We start from the raw sequence: 20034 nt of genomic DNA, 5'->3' as shown, positions 1-20034 counted from the left end.
CACCTATCTATTTTCCTCCTTCATACTCCTGCCAATCTCTCTCATTCTGATTCTGCCTTCTGAGAGCTGACAGTCTAAAGAAGCAACACTGGCAAGGGCTGTTAGGGGGCAGTATTGCACAGGGGTCAAGGGCAGGACTCCAGGGGCCTGAATGCCTACTTAAATCTCAGCCTTACTTTCCCTACATACTGGCTATGTGCCCTAGGCAAGTTAGCCTCTCAATACCTCTGTTTCCCATCTGTAAAATGGGGATGCTGGTTTCATAAGCTTATTGTGAGGATTAAATGAGTCAGTATAGTATGTGAACTAAATACAATTACTGCTATTTGACAATTTGTATTACCAAAAAAAGAAAATTTCTTATGGTTCACCCTAAAATACGGAGAAGTAAAAAAATATCTGACCCATGTAACCATTATACAAATGATAGTTACGTTTGAAAAGCATTCCTCAAGTACACTGTATAAATTAAAGCATCTTTCTTACCTTTAAAGATATTTTCTCTGCCCTTGAAAACAGCTCTGAATTGATGTTTCTAAATCAGAACTCAAATGGTGTGGTATGTACTGCACTGAATTCTCTGTTGAATGTGTCTTCCACCAAGGAGGCAGCACCATTCCCCTAGAACAAGAATGTGGGAAGGGGTGGGAGGCAGGAAATGATTCAGGGGGAGAGTTGTCACTGGCATTTAGTGGGAGAGGACCGTGAACACTAAATATACTGCATAATGAAGACCTATCCGCTATCCACTGTTAGTGGGTAGTGAAGAACTATCCGCTATTTTACTCACCTCCACCCACCATCACCACCATCACCACCACCACCAACACAATCTCAAATCACTGTTGACAGAGCAGCCCAGAAATTTCGTATACCTGTTTCCCAGCTGTTCTCAGACAGAAGCTCATTCATAGTATGACACTGAATATTGCAAATATGACTTCTATCACTGTCCTCAATAACATGTCTTGATTAAGGAGCTTAAAAGTCACGATATACTCCTTTTTCAACTTGGAAATGAAAAACTTCCAAGTACTTCCAGCTGTGAGTTAGACCAAGTTGGGTTTACGATTCTTGATGCAATTTCTTTTGATATCATTTTTATTACCATGGGGGAAATAGAATGACTTAAAACTCTGTATCTAATTAATATGTGGCAGTAATTTCAGTGAGCATTTTCTCAGAAAGGGCTGGTGAGGTTGGCTCCCTTTCTGATATTTCAAGTCTCAGTTGTAGGACAAAGGAATATCTTTTTATTATTAACAATGCTTTTTCTTCTTTCATGATATATGTAAAACAGTAAGTATTGTTCAATAAACTAGTATCAAGATTAAATTTAAACCTCTATGATTTTTTTTTATTGAAGTAGAGTTGATTTACAATGTTGTGTTAGTTTCAGGTGTACAGAAAAGTGACTACATATATGTATATATATGTATGTAGGTAGGTATATATATATATGCTTTTTCAGATTTTTTTCCATTATAGGTTATTACAAGATATTGAATATAGTTCCCTGTGCTATACAATAGGTCCTTGTTTATTTGTTTATCTATTTTATATATAGTGTGTGTATCTGTTAATCCTCAACTTCTAATTTATGCTTCCCCCTCCGTTTCCCCTTTTGTAACCGTAAGTTTGTTTTCTATGTCTGTGAGTCTATTTCTGTTTTGTATATAAGTCCATTTGTATCCTTTTTAAAAGAGATTCCACACATAAGTGATATCATATGATATTTGTCTTTCTCTGTCTGACTTACATCACTTAGTGTAATAATCCCTAGGTCCACCCATGTTGTTGCAGATGGCATCATTTCATTCTTTTTCATGACTGAGTAATATTCCATTGTATATATGTATACCACATTTTCTTTGTCCATTCATCTGTCAGTGGACATTTAGGTTGCTTCCATGTCTTGGCTATTATAAATAGTGCCACTATGAACATTGGGGTGCATGTGTCTTTTCGAATTAGAGTTTTCATGTTTTCCTGATATATGGCCAAAAGTGGGATTGCTGGATTATATGATAACCCTATTTTTAGTTTTTAAAGGAACCTCCATACTGTTTTCCATAGTAGCTGCACCAAGTTATGTTCCCACCAACAGTATAAGAGGGTTCCCTTTTCTCCACACCCTCTCCAGGATTTGTTATTTGTAGATTTTTTAATGATGGCCTTTCTGAACAGTATGAGGTGGTACCTCATTGCAGTTTTGATTTGCATTTCTCTAATAATTAGCCATGTTGAGCATCTTTTCATGTGCCTGTTGGCCATCTGTATGTCTTCTTTGGAGAAATGTTTATTTAGGCCTTCTGCCTGGTTTTTGATTGTTTTTTTAATATGGAGCTGTATGAGCTGTTTGTATATTTTGGAAATTAATCCCTTGTTGGTCACATCATTTGCAAATGTCTTCTCCCATTCTGTAGGTTGTCTTTTCCTTTTGTTTATGGTTTCCTTTGCTGTGCAAAAGCTCTTAAGTTTAATGAGGTCCCATTTGTTTACTTTTGCTTTTATTTCCATTACTCTAGGAGATGGATCCAAAAAAGTATTGATGTGATTTATGTCAGATAGTGTTCTGCCTATGTTTTCCTCTAAGAGTTTTATAGTGTCCGGCCTTACATTTAGGTCTCTAATCCATTTTGAGTTTATTTTTGTGTATGGTGTTAGAAAGTGTTCTAATTTCATTCTTTTACCTGTAGCTGTTCAGTTTCCCCAGCACCACTTATTGAAGAGATTCTCCTTCCTCCATTGAATATTCTTGCCTCCTTTGTCATAGATTACTTGACCATAAGTGCATGGGTTAATTTCTCGGCTTTCTATCCTGGTCCATTGATCTATGCGTCTCTTTTTCTGCCAGTACCATACTGTTTTGATGACTCTAGCATTGTAATACAGTCTGAAGTCAGGGTGTGTGATTCCTCCAGCTCCATTCTTCTTTCTCAAGATTGTTTTGGCTATTTGGGGTCTTTTGTGTTTCCATACGAATTTAAATTTTTTTGTTCTAGTTCTGTGAAAAAATACCATGGATAATTTGGTAGGGACAGCACTGAACCTGTAGATTGCCTTCGGTAGTAGATGATTTCTTAAATTTTTATTATTTAGTGCCTATATTAGGTTTTCTTATCAGTTAGCATCACTGAAAAGTTCCCCAACAAGAAAAATATATTAACATCGTTAGGCTGGAACCTCAAGAGGAGATCTAGTTAATTCATCTGCCCCTATACAGCACTAACCAAACAGTTTTCACTGTCTTCTCATCATCACTGTTCTCTTTATGTAGGCTCTCAAGCAGACAAATAACAACAGTGTTAACCAATAGTTTCTCCAGTTAGCACAGTAAATGATAATTAAAACAAGTGAAAACATAGCAGTGTATATTTGTTTTTATTAACTTACTTATTTTCAACCATGATGTATGTTGCCTATAAATCTGCAATACTTTTATTTAAAATTATGAATTAGCAAATATCTTTTGTGTACCTAACATATAAAATGCACTTTGCAAGGTATTGAATTCCTGAGGATGAGTGTGAGGTACCTAGAGATACAGAGTTGTATAACAAGAACCAATCATTTCTCAGATATGTAGAGACTCCATACGTGAAATATAAAGTGCCTTAAATCAACAATAGCAAAACTTTTGTACATCACAGCTGTACAGTCTATTATTAACAGCATCACTGGCACAATTGAAACTCTGAAACAAATTGAAAGGACGGAAGATATTTTAGTCTTTTTTTAATAGCAAGTGATTTGAAGCAACACCCTTTTATTACTTAACATGTCCTGAGTGTTGGCAATGTGCTAGACACTGCCCTGAGGCTGAAATTACCCACATTCTGTGGAAAACTTTTTCTAAACTAAATGTTATCATCTGTCTATAGGTTTGATAGGGTAGCTGGTGGTGCAGGCCCCTTTTGTCCTCTTTTAAGATTTTCCTAGTCAAGAGGGATCTGGAGGCTCCCCTGAGAGTCATGTGGGGGAGCCGAATCACCCCCGTCCCTCCATGGAATAAATACTGTGCTGTTGAGGAAGCCTGGATACTGTTGGTTATGTGTGTGAACTCAATGTTGGACTATTGTATGGAGTAAAATATGAGCCAATAATAAAGGGAACTTTAAAATCATGTTTATCGTGATGACAGATTCTTTATATCAGCTAACTTTACATGAGCAAACATCTTAGTATAGCATCTGGCACAAAGTAGGTGGTCATGTTTTCCTTCCTTAGCATCCTCATTTCCATTCTGCCACCACTCTTCTTCCTTCTCTCTGTTTGCTCCTTTTTTCCTTTCTTCCTTCCGTGTGCTAGACCCTATTCTAGGCATTACAGATTCAAAGAAGATGACGCAAATCTCAAATAAGAGAAATGGGCCTGAATTTGGTCAACACCATCCAAGGACTATGTAACAAATATATTCAACTATAGATTCCCTGAGATACTGGCAGGTAACCGCATGAGGAGTCTCTATCTGCTGTACCATGTTAAGCCAGGTCTTACGAGATCTTCACTAAATGTAACCCAGCATTAAAAATTCAGCAGGAGGGCCTCCCTGGTGGCGCAGTGGTTGGGAGTCCGCCTGCCGATGCAGGGGATACGGGTTCGTGCCCCGGTGTGGGGGGATCCCATGTGCCGCGGAGCGGCTGGGCCCGTGAGCCATGGCCGCTGGGCCTGCGCGTCCGGAGCCTGTGCTCCGCAACGGGAGAGGCCACGGCAGTGAGAGGCCCGCATACCGCAAAAAGAAAAAAAAAAAAAAAAAAAAATTCAGCAGGAAAACTTTGGACCTGGAACTATTGAGGGAAGCTTATTTTCATATTTTCTACACCTCTTAGCTTACCTCTACGGTAACTATCCCTGAATGTGTATCAAAAGATTGTGTGTACAGCTAGATTACAGTGTAAGTACTTGTGTCCACAGGTCCAAAGAGAGTATCAGTTTCTTTCAAAAGAAAATAAAAAATATTCACATTCCACTAAAGGGAGTTTCTCTTGTTCTAATGCCCATATTTCAGAAGGAAAAAGGATTCGTCAAGATTCTTTCACATTTTGTGGTGAATTTCCTGTATCTGACCTTTCCCTGCACAGCATCAACTGGCCATTAGTAATAATTCTAGACAGAGTCAACATGGTAATCCATAACAACAGATGGAAAATAAGATATCACAAGGCAGCCAAATGACCCACTTATTCTGTTTTGAACTGATGGCTTTCCACTATCCAAAGTAAGAATTTTCATTATAGTTTTAGATAGAGGTTTAATTATATTTATGACTGAAGTTGTCTGTGGTTTATTTAATTGCCTCATTGTCTTGTATACTCTTGTCATTGTGACTTTGCATTCCACATTATTTGGAAACTTGATTCAGAAAAGGGGAAAAAAAAAAAAAGCATGTTACGTAAAGTACCCAATCTGAAATTTATCATTGGTATGCTAGCAATAGTAAACAAAATACAACCTCCCATTTTCAGTCTTTGCAGTGTTGCTCCCTCTGCCAGTAATGTTCCTGTTTCCTTCTTTTTTCCTGTGCTGCAACTGTACCTGTGATCTTATTAACAGTAATTGACTCTACCTTTGTAAAGTTCTAAAGCTTTGCTAATGTGAACGGTATGAGATGATTTTAGACCTTGCATTTCACTTGAAGCTTTCCCGAACAACCCTAAGCAGGATGCATTTCTTGTTTTCATAGCACTTTGGAAAAATAGATAAATATATATTCAGATAAGTAGACATACAGATAGTTATTTATCTATCAGAGGCTTTAACTTTTATTTCAGTTTCCTTTTTGACAAACACCTGAAAGTCAAAACCTATGCCCTATTCACCTGTGCAGGCTCAGCACCTAAGGTGCTTGGTGCAAAATGGACACTTAGTAAATAGTTTTTGCATAAATAAATTATGAACACCCAAAGTGCATATCCCAACGCTGAGATAAATACCGAGTGCTGCCTAGTGTTGAATTTTCCTGGACCGATCAATAGTTGCAGAGAGGGCTTCCCTGGTGGCGCAGTGGTTGAGAGTCTGCCTGCCCATGCAGGGGACACGGGTTCGTGCCCCGGTCTGGGAAGATCCCACATTCCGCGGAGCGGCTGGGCCCGTGAGCCATGGCCGCTGAGCCTGCGCGTCCGGAGCCTGCGCGTCTGTAGCCTGTGCTCCGCAACGGGAGAGGCCACAACAGTGAGAGGCCCGCGTACCGCAAAAAAAAAAAATAGTTGCAGAGAATAAACATGGTACATGTAAGAAGGGAACAACAGAATTATTCCTTCATATGCAGAGTAAATACACAGTTTTAAAACAAAGGGTGGTGTCGTTTTTAAGTATATGCAGTCTCATTTAAGAGAAAGGCATGAATAGGATATATAGGAGGCAAATTCTCATTTCAATTTGTGTTACCAACATTCACTTAACTTCAGGAAGGATATTCCAGTAGTTGTCCCTAAGGTGGAAAAGACAAGAGTACAAAGCAGTATAATTTTGACTGACAGGTTACAGATTAGTGGGTGTAACATGCTTTTCCAGAGGTTGAATACAGTCTCATCAGTTTGGGGTTATGGTGGTTTACCTAGGTGGGGAAGGGGCAGTGTTGATGGTCCCCCCATTAGAGGAATATTTTATCCCAGGCATAGTTTAGAATTGCTGATGCACTGTGAAACAAAAAAGCAGGCTGACTTGTAAGATTTAGTATTGCTTTTAAACTGTCTACAGCAAAGCACCCCCTGTTGTCTGCCCCAGAAGCTGACCTCCCCACAGTCAGATTGCTAAAACAGTCACTTCAGAATTGCGTGTAGTATTTGGACCATTTTGAAGAGGCAGGAACTCATATTTTCAAACCATTTTTCCAATTTTTTTTATATCTCCAGCTAATTTTGACAAGCTGAATAAACAGGTAAAAATAGGAAACCAACGAGGAAGCCTCATACTGTGAGACCCATTACAGACCCACTTGTGCACCAGAGACTTGACAAGGCTTCAGGAAAAGCTGGGCATAGGCTTGATATTTAGACATTGACTATTGCTGGAAAACAGAACTGGGGAAAGTGTGTAATGTTCTGAAAAGATAGTCACTGCCGAATGTAAGCATGTAAAAACTGATATTTTCACGGGCAATTTCAAATGAGAACTGAGTACAAAGAACTAGAGAATTAAACGAAGAGATTAGAGGGACATGCTGGCATAACACTAATTGGACACAAAGACTTAAATGAAGTTTGGGGAGTGGAGTGAATTCCTGATGATAGACAAATCTAGACAAAGCCTAGGAAATTTCAAAGGAATTTATTCTTGCTGTGTGGGTTATTTGAAAAATACAGTATATTTAAATGGGTGGTACCTCAAATTGCAAGTAATAACATTAATTATAACCTGCTCTTTTACCCTAGTTCTGAGGCTAATAACAGGATGCTGGCAAATTTTACTTTTATGCTTTGTTGAATGTATGCAAAACAAGTGGGAATCATTGTTAAATTATTATTTTTTTTTATTTTTATTTTTTTTTGCGGTATGCGGGCCTCTCACTGTTGTGGCCTCTCCCGTTGCGGAGCACAGGCTCCGGATGCGCAGGCTCAGCGGCCATGGCTCACAGGCCCAGCCGCTCCGCGGCATATGGGATCCTCCCGGACCGGGGCACGAACCCGTATCCCCTGCATCGGCAGGCGGACTCTCAACCACTGCGCCACCAGGGAGGCCCATTGTTAAATTATTTTCATTAAGTTAACACATGAAAACAAATCAGTATGATTTAGAAGATGATATATGTGTAAAGAGTAGCAACCCCCATCTAACCCCTCACCACCCCTAGTCTTACTTCCCAGAGATGATATCTTTTCATAATTCTTCTGGTAATTATTTCCATATCTCTAAATAATATGTTTACACTTCCAATTTTTTATCCCTTTTATATAATATTTATGAAATCTCCAGAATAAAAACTGAAGATCAGTTCCTGGCCTTAATCCCTTCATTTTCCTTTTCTTCTTTTCCTCTGAATTTTGTTCATATATTAGTTATTTTTGTCACTTTAAATAGTATATTTATATCTCTATTTCTCATTCCATTAATATACAACAGTATCTCTTGAGTATCCACATTAGTAAGATAAATATATTGTACACCTACCTGTTCCTCTAGCTTCCCTAGATCTCACCATCTCATTATATTTCCAGAGATTTTAACTTAAACATACTGTTTGGCAACCACAACTACATCTTCCATATTTTATCTATGAGAAGTATAAAGTGGAAAAGCAATAAAGCAAATTGAGATTATCATTACTATGTAAATATTGTCCAATGCCCATGTCACTTATGTGTTACGATTACATTCATTTTCTTATGGGTCCAATATTATATTACCTGGACTGCTCAAAGGAGAATTTTCTCAGGGTCAGGGTCAAATGGATTCCTTTCCATCCTATCAATTGCTTATAATCAGGACATTCTATTTTGCTTCATATTTCGATTATCCCTGTCTTCCATATTTTTTTTCCAGAAGTTCCTCAACATCTTTTTTCCTTACATTTTTTCCTTTATTTTTATTGAATCATCACTTTAAATTCCCAGTCACTCTTTCAGTTCTATCAAATCTTTCCTTTCGCCCCCCAGAGATCTCCTGTCTGTGCTTTCTGTTCAGCACCAGTGTTATCACTTGCTCTTGAGTGGACAGGAGACCCTATTCAGGTTGAGAGCAGTCAGAGTTTGTAGGGTGGTCGACTTTTCCTTGGCAATGGCAGACATGGAGCAGACATCCTAATGTCAGAATGAAGAGAATATTCATAGTAAGAGCCTTGCCTTTCCTTGGACAATTTCTTGGTTTTAAGAGAAAAATTACCTGGATTTTCATTTGTTGGTTTGTTTTTGCTTTGGGGTAAAAAAGCTACTGTTATATTTTAGGTGGTTATATTAATTATCTATCTCTGTGTAACAAGTTATCTCAAAATTTAGCGGCTTAAGCTAACAGGCATTTATTCTCTCACAGGTTTTGTGGGTTAGGTGAATCTGGGTGAAGCTTACCTGGGTGCCTTGGGCTCACAGTCTCTCATGAAGCTGGAGGGAAGGCTGTTGACCAAGCCTGCAGTCTCATTTAAAGGTTTGACTGGAGGGTGGGAATTCACTTTCCAGTTCACTTACATGGCTGTTGGCAGGCCTTATTCTCTCACATGTGGGCAGAGGGCTGCTTGCTGAATGCTGGCAGCTCACTTCCCCTAGAGCAAGTGATCTTAGAGAGGAAGGAGTGTTGGGGGTAGAGCCTGGGGCTTACTTAGGATGGGAGCCACAGACTTTTCATAACCTAATCTTAGAAGTGACATTCCATCATGACTGCGGTTAGTCTAGCCCCTCCATACCCAAGGGGCGGAAATAACACAAGGGCGCCAATGCTAGGAGCTGAGCGTCTCTGGAGACCTAGAGCCTCTCACGATGTCAAAGAGTAGGGGGTGCCAACTGATATGACTTTTGTGTGTATTTTCTGCTGGTCTCCTTCCAGATCATCTCCAGGTTGGCTGTCACTGACTTTATCCCCTGTACCTCTCTGCATTGTATTCCAAGCTGTGCATTTTTCTGCTTATCTCACTCATCAACTCTTTTTCAGCCACCTCTAGTCTTCTACTCATGTTTGGAAATCTCTTTATTTTCTTGACTGCATACTTTTTCTCTTCACTGATAGGCTTTACATACCGTATTTGTTCTTCTAGCTTTTGTTTTAGTGAGGCCTCAGGAGGGAGAGACACAAAAGCATCAGTATTCTCCCCCAACTTGAACTGGACATTGAGATTGCTACTGTGATGAGAGGAAATTAAATGTGTTGGTACTGCGTTTAGTCCCTATGCAGAAAAGAATGCCCTTTGCTTTTCGCATTCAAAACACAGATGAGAAGTCTTCTCTATACCCACAGTTAACTGAGTTTTCAAATTTTAACAAATCCTGAAATACGAAGAAAACAACATAATGTTCTTTATCATTTCTGAGTTCTGAGCTTCCTATTCTTCCTATTCTTTCCCCTCACTAACTTAACCTTCTGAAGCAGTTCCTGCTTGCTTGAGTATTTATGGTATTGCATTTCTACAACCTTTTAATCTTCCCAGTTTGACAAAGTTTAGCAATAATCATTTGGACTCAAAGAACAATCGCAAAACTTCTAAATGACTCTGTGGTTGATAAGGCCTGAGTTCTTCGGCATTATTTTATTGTCATTCATTTTTTTGTGTGTGTGTGTGGTATGCGGGCCTCTCACTGTTGCGTCCTCTCCCGCTGCGGAGCATAGGCTCCAGACGTGCAGGCCCAGCGGCCATGGCTCACGGGCCAAGCCGCTCCGCGGCATGTGGGATCCTCCCGGACCAGGGCACGAACCTGTGTCCCCTGCATCGGCAGGCGGACTCTCAGCCACTGCACCACCAGGGAAGCCCTGTCATTCTATGTATGTATGTATGTATGTATGTATGTATGTATGTATGTATTTATTTATTTATTTATTTATATTTATTTATGGATGGCTGTGCTGGGTCCCCGTCTCCGCGCGAGGGCTCTCTCCAGTTGCGGCAAGCGGGGGCCACCCCTCATCGCGGTGCGCGGGCCCCCCACTACTGCGGCCTCTCCCGCTGCGGAGCACGGGCTCCAGACGCGCAGGCTCAGCAATTGTGGCTCACGGGCCCGGCCGCCCCGCGGCACGCGGGATCTTCCCAGACCAGGGCCCGAACCCGTGTCCCCTGCATTGGCAGGCAGACCCTCAACCACCGCGCCACCAGGGAAGCCCCTGTCATTCATTTTTGATGGTTGGAAGGAGATGATGTGGTAAGCCAGCAAAATAGCCTTCATTCTCTCTAATATCTTATCTTCAATGGAATCTTAGAAATGGTCTTATATTTCTGACTTCATGATGCACTATTCATCAATGAAGAAAAGCCAGAATGGAAAGCCAGGTATAGTTTTGTCTTGGTATCCAATTTCAATTTGTTCCAGAGAGTCAGGAACAGAAATATTAGAGAGATATTAGAGGAGTGTTAGAAAGAAAGAGAGGAGGATTTTTGTTATTCCTACATTCCAGGTTTTTTTTTTACTTTGACTTCAAGACATTTGCCAGTTAATTCCAATGGCAATTAGAGCAAAATTAATGCTTGCTTTGCTAAAAAGTAACTCAGAAACTAACACAAATACAAAGCAAAGGAGAGAAATATTTTACACTCAAACCTAACCATACATGACATTTAATAGGCTTGTGTAGTTATCACCTATTTTTTATCATTTCAAAGTTAACTGTTCCTCACTACTTAAAGAAAAGTATTCTATTTATTTAATTAATTTGATTAAAATAAATTTTGTTTTACCCTTTTTTTAAAGTCCGCCACTTACTTTGTGTATCAATTAATTTTTGCTATGTTGCAAACTGCCCCAAAACTTTGTCACTAGACACATTTATTTAGCTCAAGATTCTGTGATTCTGAGATTTGGACTGAGCTCAGCTAGGTGGTTTTTCTAACCTCAGCCAGGTTTGGCTGATCTCAGCCGGTCTATTCATATGTTGATGATCCACACTACCAGGTTGGCAAGGGACTGGTTGATCTAAGATGGCTCACTTGGGACAGTTTATCTATGTTCCACATGTGTCTTACGCTCCAGAAAGCCAGCTCAGTCATACAGTTCCATGAGTGAGAGTGGAACTGTGCAAAATCTCTTGAGCCCAGGCTCAGAACTGGCATAACACTGCTTCTGCTTTATTGATAAAGCAAATCACGAGGTCAGTCCAGATTCAAGGAGAGGAATTATAAGAAATGTGGCCATGTTTGTAATTGATCACAACTTAAGAAATGTGACCTGTATTAATGTTTATGCTCCAGCCCACCAAATGATAAAATCATGTTGTCACATACATGTTTTAATAGCTAAAAAGTCAAATGAAGACAAACAAATGTATATACAGAGTTGTCAAAATCTGAAAAATTTGGATTAACATTTGTAGTACTGTATATTTTAGTTCTACCCACTGTCCTATGAAGACGGTCTCCTAATGTGTTAGGTGCTGTTTTCCATCCCTTCCTGGGCACATGCAGTATTGGAACAGTTCATTTGTTCAGCTGACAGCAGGTGCTGTTTAAGTCCTGTAGTTAGCTTTCTCCCCTTTCCTCCTTAGAGGTATTCATCAGCAAACTTTGATGGTCAAAAATCACATTATTCAAAGATCACTCTAGTACAAAGTACATGAATCTATTTTGAGATACAGAGTATAGATATGGATATAGGTATAAATATAAAGATATAGATATAGATATGCTTTTCATGTTCTTGATTAAATAAGCAGGCCATTGTCACTGTTTCTGTATCTCCTTTACACATAAACCCACATACCTCCATATTTCCTCAATTTTATATATTACATTATTTTTCTCTAAGTATATGCTTTGTGGTTGTCATAATTTTCCTTTTTTTTTTTTTTTTTACTATTTTTTTTCTTTCAAGCCATTAGGCTAAAAAGATGTCAAAACTTAAACTAAGGTCATTGTTTTTCCCCTCTGAGGATAAGCATATTATCTGATTTGCAATATGTCTCCAGAATTTTGCTTTTAATTCACCTTGACGTTCCTATAAAATCTGCTTAAACGTCTGACAGAAATTAACAGCATGTTTTGTTTCTCAGTCTAAACACATTTTTAAAGAAATGGAACACTCCCTTTCTAGTAAATAAGTAGAGAGAGTGAAACTCTATGTGGGAAGGAAAAACCAGATAGTTGGAATTAGAAAATATGCATTATGGACTGAATGTTTATGTTCCCCCAAACTTCATATGTTGAAACCCTATCCCCAAAGTGATGGCATTAGAAGGTGGGGCCTTTGAGAGGTAATTAGGATTAGGTGAAGTCATGAGGGTGGAGCTCCCATGAATGAGATTAGTGCCCATATAGGAGAGAGTTTGCTTCCTCTCTGCTGTCCTCTGTGTGAGGACACTCTAAGAAGTCAGCAATCTGAAACACAGAAGGAGGTTCTCACCAGAACTCAACCTTGCTGGCACTCTGATCTCAGACTTCTAGCCTCCAGAACTGTAAGAAACAAATGTCTGTTGTTTATAAGCCACCCAAGCTGTGATATCAGTACTTTGTTATAGCAGCCTGAATTGAATAAAACAATATGGTACCTTGATTCAAGTGGTATAACTCTTAGAAGAGCAGAAACACCGATACTCAAATGCAGATACCAGGGGGAAATCTCACAAAGCTAAAAAAAGATGTGCTTTGGAAATTATCCAAACTTCTGATTTAACTTCCCCATATGTAGCCTCTCTTATGGCAAATAATCAAGTTATGTTGGCTTTTCTTTCTTCCTGAGATGTGCAGTCAATAAAATGTTCTCATTTTAGTATCACATACCCTCATTGTTGTGTGATGAAATGGAGAATGAAATATAAAAAAGGGATATGACTTCAACTCTATTTAAGACAAATAGAACCAAGCTTTTATTTTCAACTTAAAATAGTAAATTGAAGTTTTGAATTACATTCTAATGCATGCCAGTTGTTTCTACTAAAATCTACTTATTAGTTAGAATATGTATAAATTATCCATGTAGACTTTAGGAACAGTACTCAAATAAATCAACACAGAAAATACATTTTTAGAAAGGAAAGGGAATGTGATAGAAATAATTAAGGCATAGTTCTATATTAGTATGAGCAATACACATAACCACATTCAAACATTAGCATTATTTCATCCATTTACTAAATAAATATGTGTGAAACATGTACTTTAGGAAAGGCACTATTCTAGGCAGTGTGGAAACAGTAATAAAAACAGTGGGTTAAAAACTCTGCCCACATGATCCTTGCATTTTAGTGAGTGGAGAAAAATATGAGGAAATTGCATAAGCAAAGTATATCATCTATTAGATAATGGTAAATGCTGCAGAAAAGAATATTAGGAAAGGAAACTAGGTAGTAACTTCATAAAAAACAACCATGTGAAAGGCCTTCTTTGACATGCTTAATTACCATCAAATATTCATTTAAAATGTCCAATATTAGATGATATTACCACTGAATCACTCATTTCCAATTGTGAATGCCTCAACCATGACTTCATAAAACCTTCCTTGTAGCTCCACACAGTGTCTGTGCCACCTTGAATTCATTTTTTGGCCCACACTCCTTTGTTAATAGGAATAAAAACACAAACTATTTCCCCAGGAAACAGTATGTGCACAGCACAGTCTGCATGCAATTTGATTATTTTAGAGCTCTTCTGAACTTTATCCACAGAATCCAGTTAAAAAAGTCTGAAGTCACTTTAAAGTTAAATTTGCTAAAGTTGTGTGCTACTGTAGTAACAAATGCCTTTACATGAAAGCAAAAATATATCCGATTGGAAAGAACTCAGCCTTTCTGCAAAGATGATTATAAGAAGATTTCAGTAAAAATTTGTGATTTCCATTTTATATTAGTCTGCTGTAGCTGCTATAACAAAACAACACAGACTGAGTTGCTTAAACAACAGACATTTATTTTCCCATGGTTCTGGTTGTTGGGAAGTCCAAAATCAAGGTGCCAGCTGATTTGGTTTCTGGTGAGAGGTCTCTTCCTGGCTTATAGATGGCTGCCTTTACACTGTCTTCGCATGGTCTTTCCTAGGGGCGTGCATCTGGAGAAAGAGAGAGATCTCTGTGTCTTCCCCTTCTTATAAAGCCACTAATCTTGTTGGATTAGGGTTCCACCCTTATGACTTCATTTAATCTTAATTACCTTCTAAAGGCTCTATCTCCAAATGCAGTCACATTGGGGGTTAGGGTTTTAACATATGGATTTTGAGTGGACACAATTCAGACCATAGCATACCCTGAACTTGAAACAGACTTGAGCTCTCAAGTTGGAATTTTAGTGTACATCACCAAAAATCTACAAATTCAATCTCAATGACCTAACTGTACTTCCTTTGTAAAATTCTCTAAAATTGAATTTCCTTTCCTTTCCTCCCAGCATCAGACTATTACTCTACTTTGAATGTTGACAAGACAGTAGCCCAACCAGTCTTGTCTCCAGTCCTAAGCACTGCCACCTAATTAATTCTAGCAGTATCACAGTAAAGTTTCAGGTCATATTTCCCATCCTCCAGGACAGCCAAAGAAAATCTTAACTGTTCTAATTTATGTAGGGAATGGACAAGAGCATATTTATTACTAATGAACAAAGGTGCTTTTTCTCTCTGGCACATATCATCAAGACTTTCAGCATATGTAGAAATTCATACTCTTCCTAACAGTAATGGCTGGATAGCCGCAATGAAATGGTGTATCTATCATATTGTATTATTCTCCAAGAGGAATTTTCAAATTGAATGGTAGATATTGTCTCTTACTCTCTCTTTTTTAAGCCCCGTATTGAATTCTTTTTAATATATTTCATCTGTTACAATGGATGATATATTCACTCTTTTTAGAATTGGGTAGGGGGCAATTGTGTCTTTCATTTTATTAGAATTAGTACATTCCTAAGGCAGGCCAGAGACATTCATTAGGAACTAGCAAGATCAGAAGACATGTTCTGCAATAAAAATGCTTCTTCTGTAAGTGGTGAGTTAAGGGCTGGGAATTAGATTTATCTTTCAATACTTCTCACTAAAAGGGTTGAACTTCTAAACAACCCCAAGGTGATGTAGACATGGAGAGTCTTTTGAGACACATTTCTAGCACTTAACAGCACTTGGTCATTTTATATGATGCATTTGGATGAGACAAATTGTATTGCTCTTCCTTGTGCATTGATATTTTCTAAGTACACAATTTGGTATATGGAGAGCAAGCGATTAGCCTCAGACAACAGGAGAATTGACAAAATGATACTTCTTCACTCTTTCCATCCTCATTGAGTTAAAAGATTTCTAAATTCTGTATTTTCTGGGTGCCTAGGTGACTGTACTTTAAACTGAAAAAATAACTAAAAATCTGGCTAAGTAAATTAAGTTTTACTAATTTATTCTGATAAATTCTGAATTATAATTAAGATGGATATGGGTAAGAAAAAAGAAAGGAAAACATTCTACTAGGAATAATCAGAGTAATTTAGATAAACAGTCATTTGAGAGATCCTTTTGGATTCCGTTTGTAACTTATTGTGCTTGATTAAAAAATATGCTAAATTCTTTTAACATACATCAAGTTTAACAGTGTTGTAATAACATAACCTGAGTTTGAGCAAAAGATTTCATCCTAGCATATTGGTTTTCTTACACAGATTAATGAAACTTTCCACATTAGTCATACAGATGAGTGTTAATACCTGCCTAAGAGTCACTCGGATATTAGATTTATGTAACTTTACATTTGTATAGTAAAAAAGATATGCTTTACACATTGGTCTGTATGCTACATCCTAAAGAGTTCTTTAGAAAACAGTCTCACTGTAGGTAATGTTTTAAAATTATGAGCCAGGAACTCCTTTCTCTCCCTCCCCACCACTCATGTGCAAAGTATTAAATGTGTGATCAGTTTCCTAGAAACATATACAAGACTTCAGGTCCATAGAGTTTCTAATGTTAGTACAGGGTTTTGAGATTTAAAATCTCAAAAGACACTTAGTAGGTGCTCTCTAAGTAACTGTTGAAATATCAATACTTGATAAAAATTCTCAATGATAATCCTTAATAAAGCATTGAGACATGGCATAACTAGTTACTGCTAACTAATAAAATATATGCAACTTCTTATTCTAAGCTATCTGTATACATGGCCAAACCAATATCTAAGCTATACTTTATAGCATATCTCAAGTTTTTTGTTATCTGTGAATGTTTCCCATCAAAGTAAAAAAAAAAAAAAAATTGTACCAAAGTTTAAAAACCAGGCATGAAGACTTTATCCATGACTATTGCAGTATGGGAGAAAGACTGAATTCAACTCCACTGGGTCAAAGAGCTGGAGGATTTTTAAGAGCTGAGGTGGAGGATTATAGGTCACCTGCGTTTGCTACTTGGCCTTACTCAAAGGGAAAGTAAACTTTCTTGTTTCTTCATGACAGGAGACAATTTTATAACTTGGAGGAGGATGCCCACCTAAGCTAGGCTCCTATCCTCCCACAGAGACTGGGAGGTGGGGATGCTATCTTTCTTGATAATTACCTTTCAAAGGGATGGATCCCAGGTCCTTGAGAAAGATATTCCCTAGGTTGTAAAACTGGCAAGAGGCTTTTAAGGAGATTTATATACCTTTAAAAAAGGGCAGAGAAAGAATTTGTAATTATGTTTTTCAAAAGTAAATGCTCTAAGAAAAGGGAAGTTGGGGCCTATAGTCAGGAAGAAACCTATCTAAATTGTACTCAAGCTGAGGGAAACTTTAAGAGTGTCTTGGTCATTCTTTAAGTATTCCAAGCAAAGGGACCCTCTTTCTCCTCCAAAATCCGACAGCCCTTTTTGTCTTTCCCACTCACTTGACACGGTTACCCAGACTTGTGAAATGCTAGGTTGCATGTGTGTCTTTGGAGTATTTGTGGCATGGTGCCAAGTACTTTATATGCATTTTCTCATTTAAATCCTCAGTAATATTTTGAAGGAGATATTTGTATAGTCTCCATTCAGAAGAAGACCCTCTGACTTATTAAGGGTAAGGCTAAGAAATTCCCTCAAGTCACATAGGTAATGAGTGGCAGATCCTGTATTGAATCTCTGCAAACTAAATGCAGAACTCACAGTGCTCTACTGCTATCTTAGTCAGCTCAGACTGCTGTAACAAAATACCATAGTCTAGATGGCTGAAACAACGGGAGTTTATTTCTCATAGTTCTGGAGGTTAAGAAGTCCAAGATCAAGGCGTTGGAAAATAGGTTTCACTTTGATGCCTCTTTGCTTGACTTGTACGCAGCCATCTTTTCACTGGGTGCTCTCAATCTCTTTCCTTTGTGTGTATGTATGGAGACAAAGAGATCTCTTCATCGTCCTCTTATTATAAAGTCGCAATCCTAATGCATTAGGGCCCACCCTCCTTTAACCTTAATTAACCCCTGAAGATCCTGTCTTCACATACAGTCATGTTGGGGTTAGGGCTTTGAAAGGAAAAACTCTGTTTTCTTTTTGCTTGCAGTACTCGTGGCCACCAAACGTGTGGATTTTTCCCCCCACACCAAACAATTATCTGACACCAGCTGGATGTCCTACAATTCAGTTCACTTCTTACATTATCTACCTAGATTTAGGGTCACATCCCACAAATTAAGGACTCAGAACAAGACTGTTCCTACTTCAGACATCAATCACAAATTCCGGATTGTCACCTGTACTTCTGACCAACCAGCTATAAATTGGGGTTCCTACAACCTCTTCCTTGAATTCAATAATTTGCTAGAATGGCTCATAGAACTCATGGAAACACTTACATTTGCCTGTTTACTGTATAGTAAAGGAAATAATAAAGGATGCCAAAGAATAAGCAGAGGAAAAGATACCTAGATTGAGGTCCAGAAGAGTCACAAGGATCTGTCCTTGTGGATTTAGGGTACACCACCCACCCAGCACGGGGATGTGTGCACCAACTCAGAAGCTCTCCAAACCCCGTAGTTCAGGGATTTTTATGGCAGTTTTATTATGTAGGCATGATTGATTGTTAACTCAATCTCCAGTCCTCCCCTCCCCAGAGAATGGGGGGTGGGGCTGAACATTTCAGGCTTCTAATCATGGTCTTTCAGGTAACCAGCCCCCATCCAGAAGTTCTCCAGGAGCCCACCAAGAGTTGCTTCTTTAGAACAAAACACACTTCTATCACCCAGGAAATTCCAAGAGATTTAGGAGTTCTATATCAGGAAACAGGGTCTCAGACCAAAGATAAGAACAAAAGATGCTCCTACCACCACTATCACTTAGGAAATTAAAAAGGATTTAGGAGCTCTGGTCAGGAGCCAAGAACAAAGACTAAAATATATATTTCTTATTGTATCACAATATCACAGGCTTCAACATATGAGTTTATGGGGAACACAATTCATTCCTTAGTACCTACCTTACTAATGGCATTGCAAAGTTCAAGATGATAGGTTCTATATCTTGGTTATATCTGAACTCAGCATACACTGCCTTGGTCATAAGGGGTATGGGTTCATTGTTCAAGTAATCACAGTTGAAGATTCCCGTGAACTCCACTTTGCCTCATATAAGCATTGTCAGAAGAGGGGCAATGAAGTGTCTAGGATATACTAGACTTTTTTTTATAGTATTTTTAGACTTTGTAGAATGAGGAGAGGAGAGGAGGGGAAGAGGAAGGGTTAGATACTTCTGGAGACTACCCAGTGGCCTGGCCTCCTGTCCTTTTATTTGGTGGCTTGTGTGTTGTCACTACTTGTCAGGACTGCCATGGCCTTGGCTGTGTGCAGGTGATCAGGCCCAGGTGGTGCTCTGTGACTTTGCCTACTCAGATGGTTGGAGCATGTCCAAAGAGTGAGAATCTCTTGTTTTAACTCTTATACTGACAACTCAAGTTGCATTCAGTAGGACACACTATGTTATTGATTTTCTTTCCATAGGGAATGAGATTATGTATGCCTATTCACAAGGCTGTTGAAGGGCAATCAGATTATGTTTGGAATCTTGAGAATAAAAAAGACCTTATTATTTTAGAATCTGGGCCTATTGTTTTAAAATGCCTGATGTTTCCTTGTCGTAGCTAGGAAGACTGGGTAATATCCAGTCTTTAAAGAAGAAGACCCAATTCTCTATATAATTGTAAAAGCTCCATCAGTATCTCTACAAAAGAATTTTAAAGAGCAGCATTTTAACTCCCTGTGAACAACTGGTAAACTTTTTTTTTAAACATCTTTATTGGAGTATAATTGCTTGGTAAACATTTTATATGATTATGATCAAGGACAGAAGTAAGAGAAATTAGAGGGCTTCCCTGGTGGCACAGTGGTTGAGAGTCCGCCTGCCAATGCAGGGGACACGGGTTCATGCCCCGGTCCGGGAAGATCCCACATGCCACGGAACGGCTAGGCCCGTGAGCCATGGCTGCTGAGCCTGCGCGTCCGGAGCCTGTGCTCCGCAACGGGAGAGGCCACAACAGTGAGAGGCCCGCGTACCACAAA

At 38.8% G+C, this 20034-nt stretch overlaps 1 protein-coding gene across 24 annotated transcripts in view; it reads left to right on the top strand.

The window, feature by feature from the left end:
• The window catches only part of NRXN1 (neurexin 1), a 1137515-nt gene that overhangs the window by 1004253 nt on the left and 113228 nt on the right, over positions 1 to 20034 (top strand). The window lies entirely within an intron of this gene.

This window comes from Mesoplodon densirostris, chromosome 14 (assembly GCF_025265405.1).
Source record: "Mesoplodon densirostris isolate mMesDen1 chromosome 14, mMesDen1 primary haplotype, whole genome shotgun sequence".
Lineage (NCBI taxonomy): Eukaryota > Metazoa > Chordata > Mammalia > Artiodactyla > Ziphiidae > Mesoplodon > Mesoplodon densirostris.
This window is presented reverse-complemented; position numbering and strand designations above follow the sequence as displayed.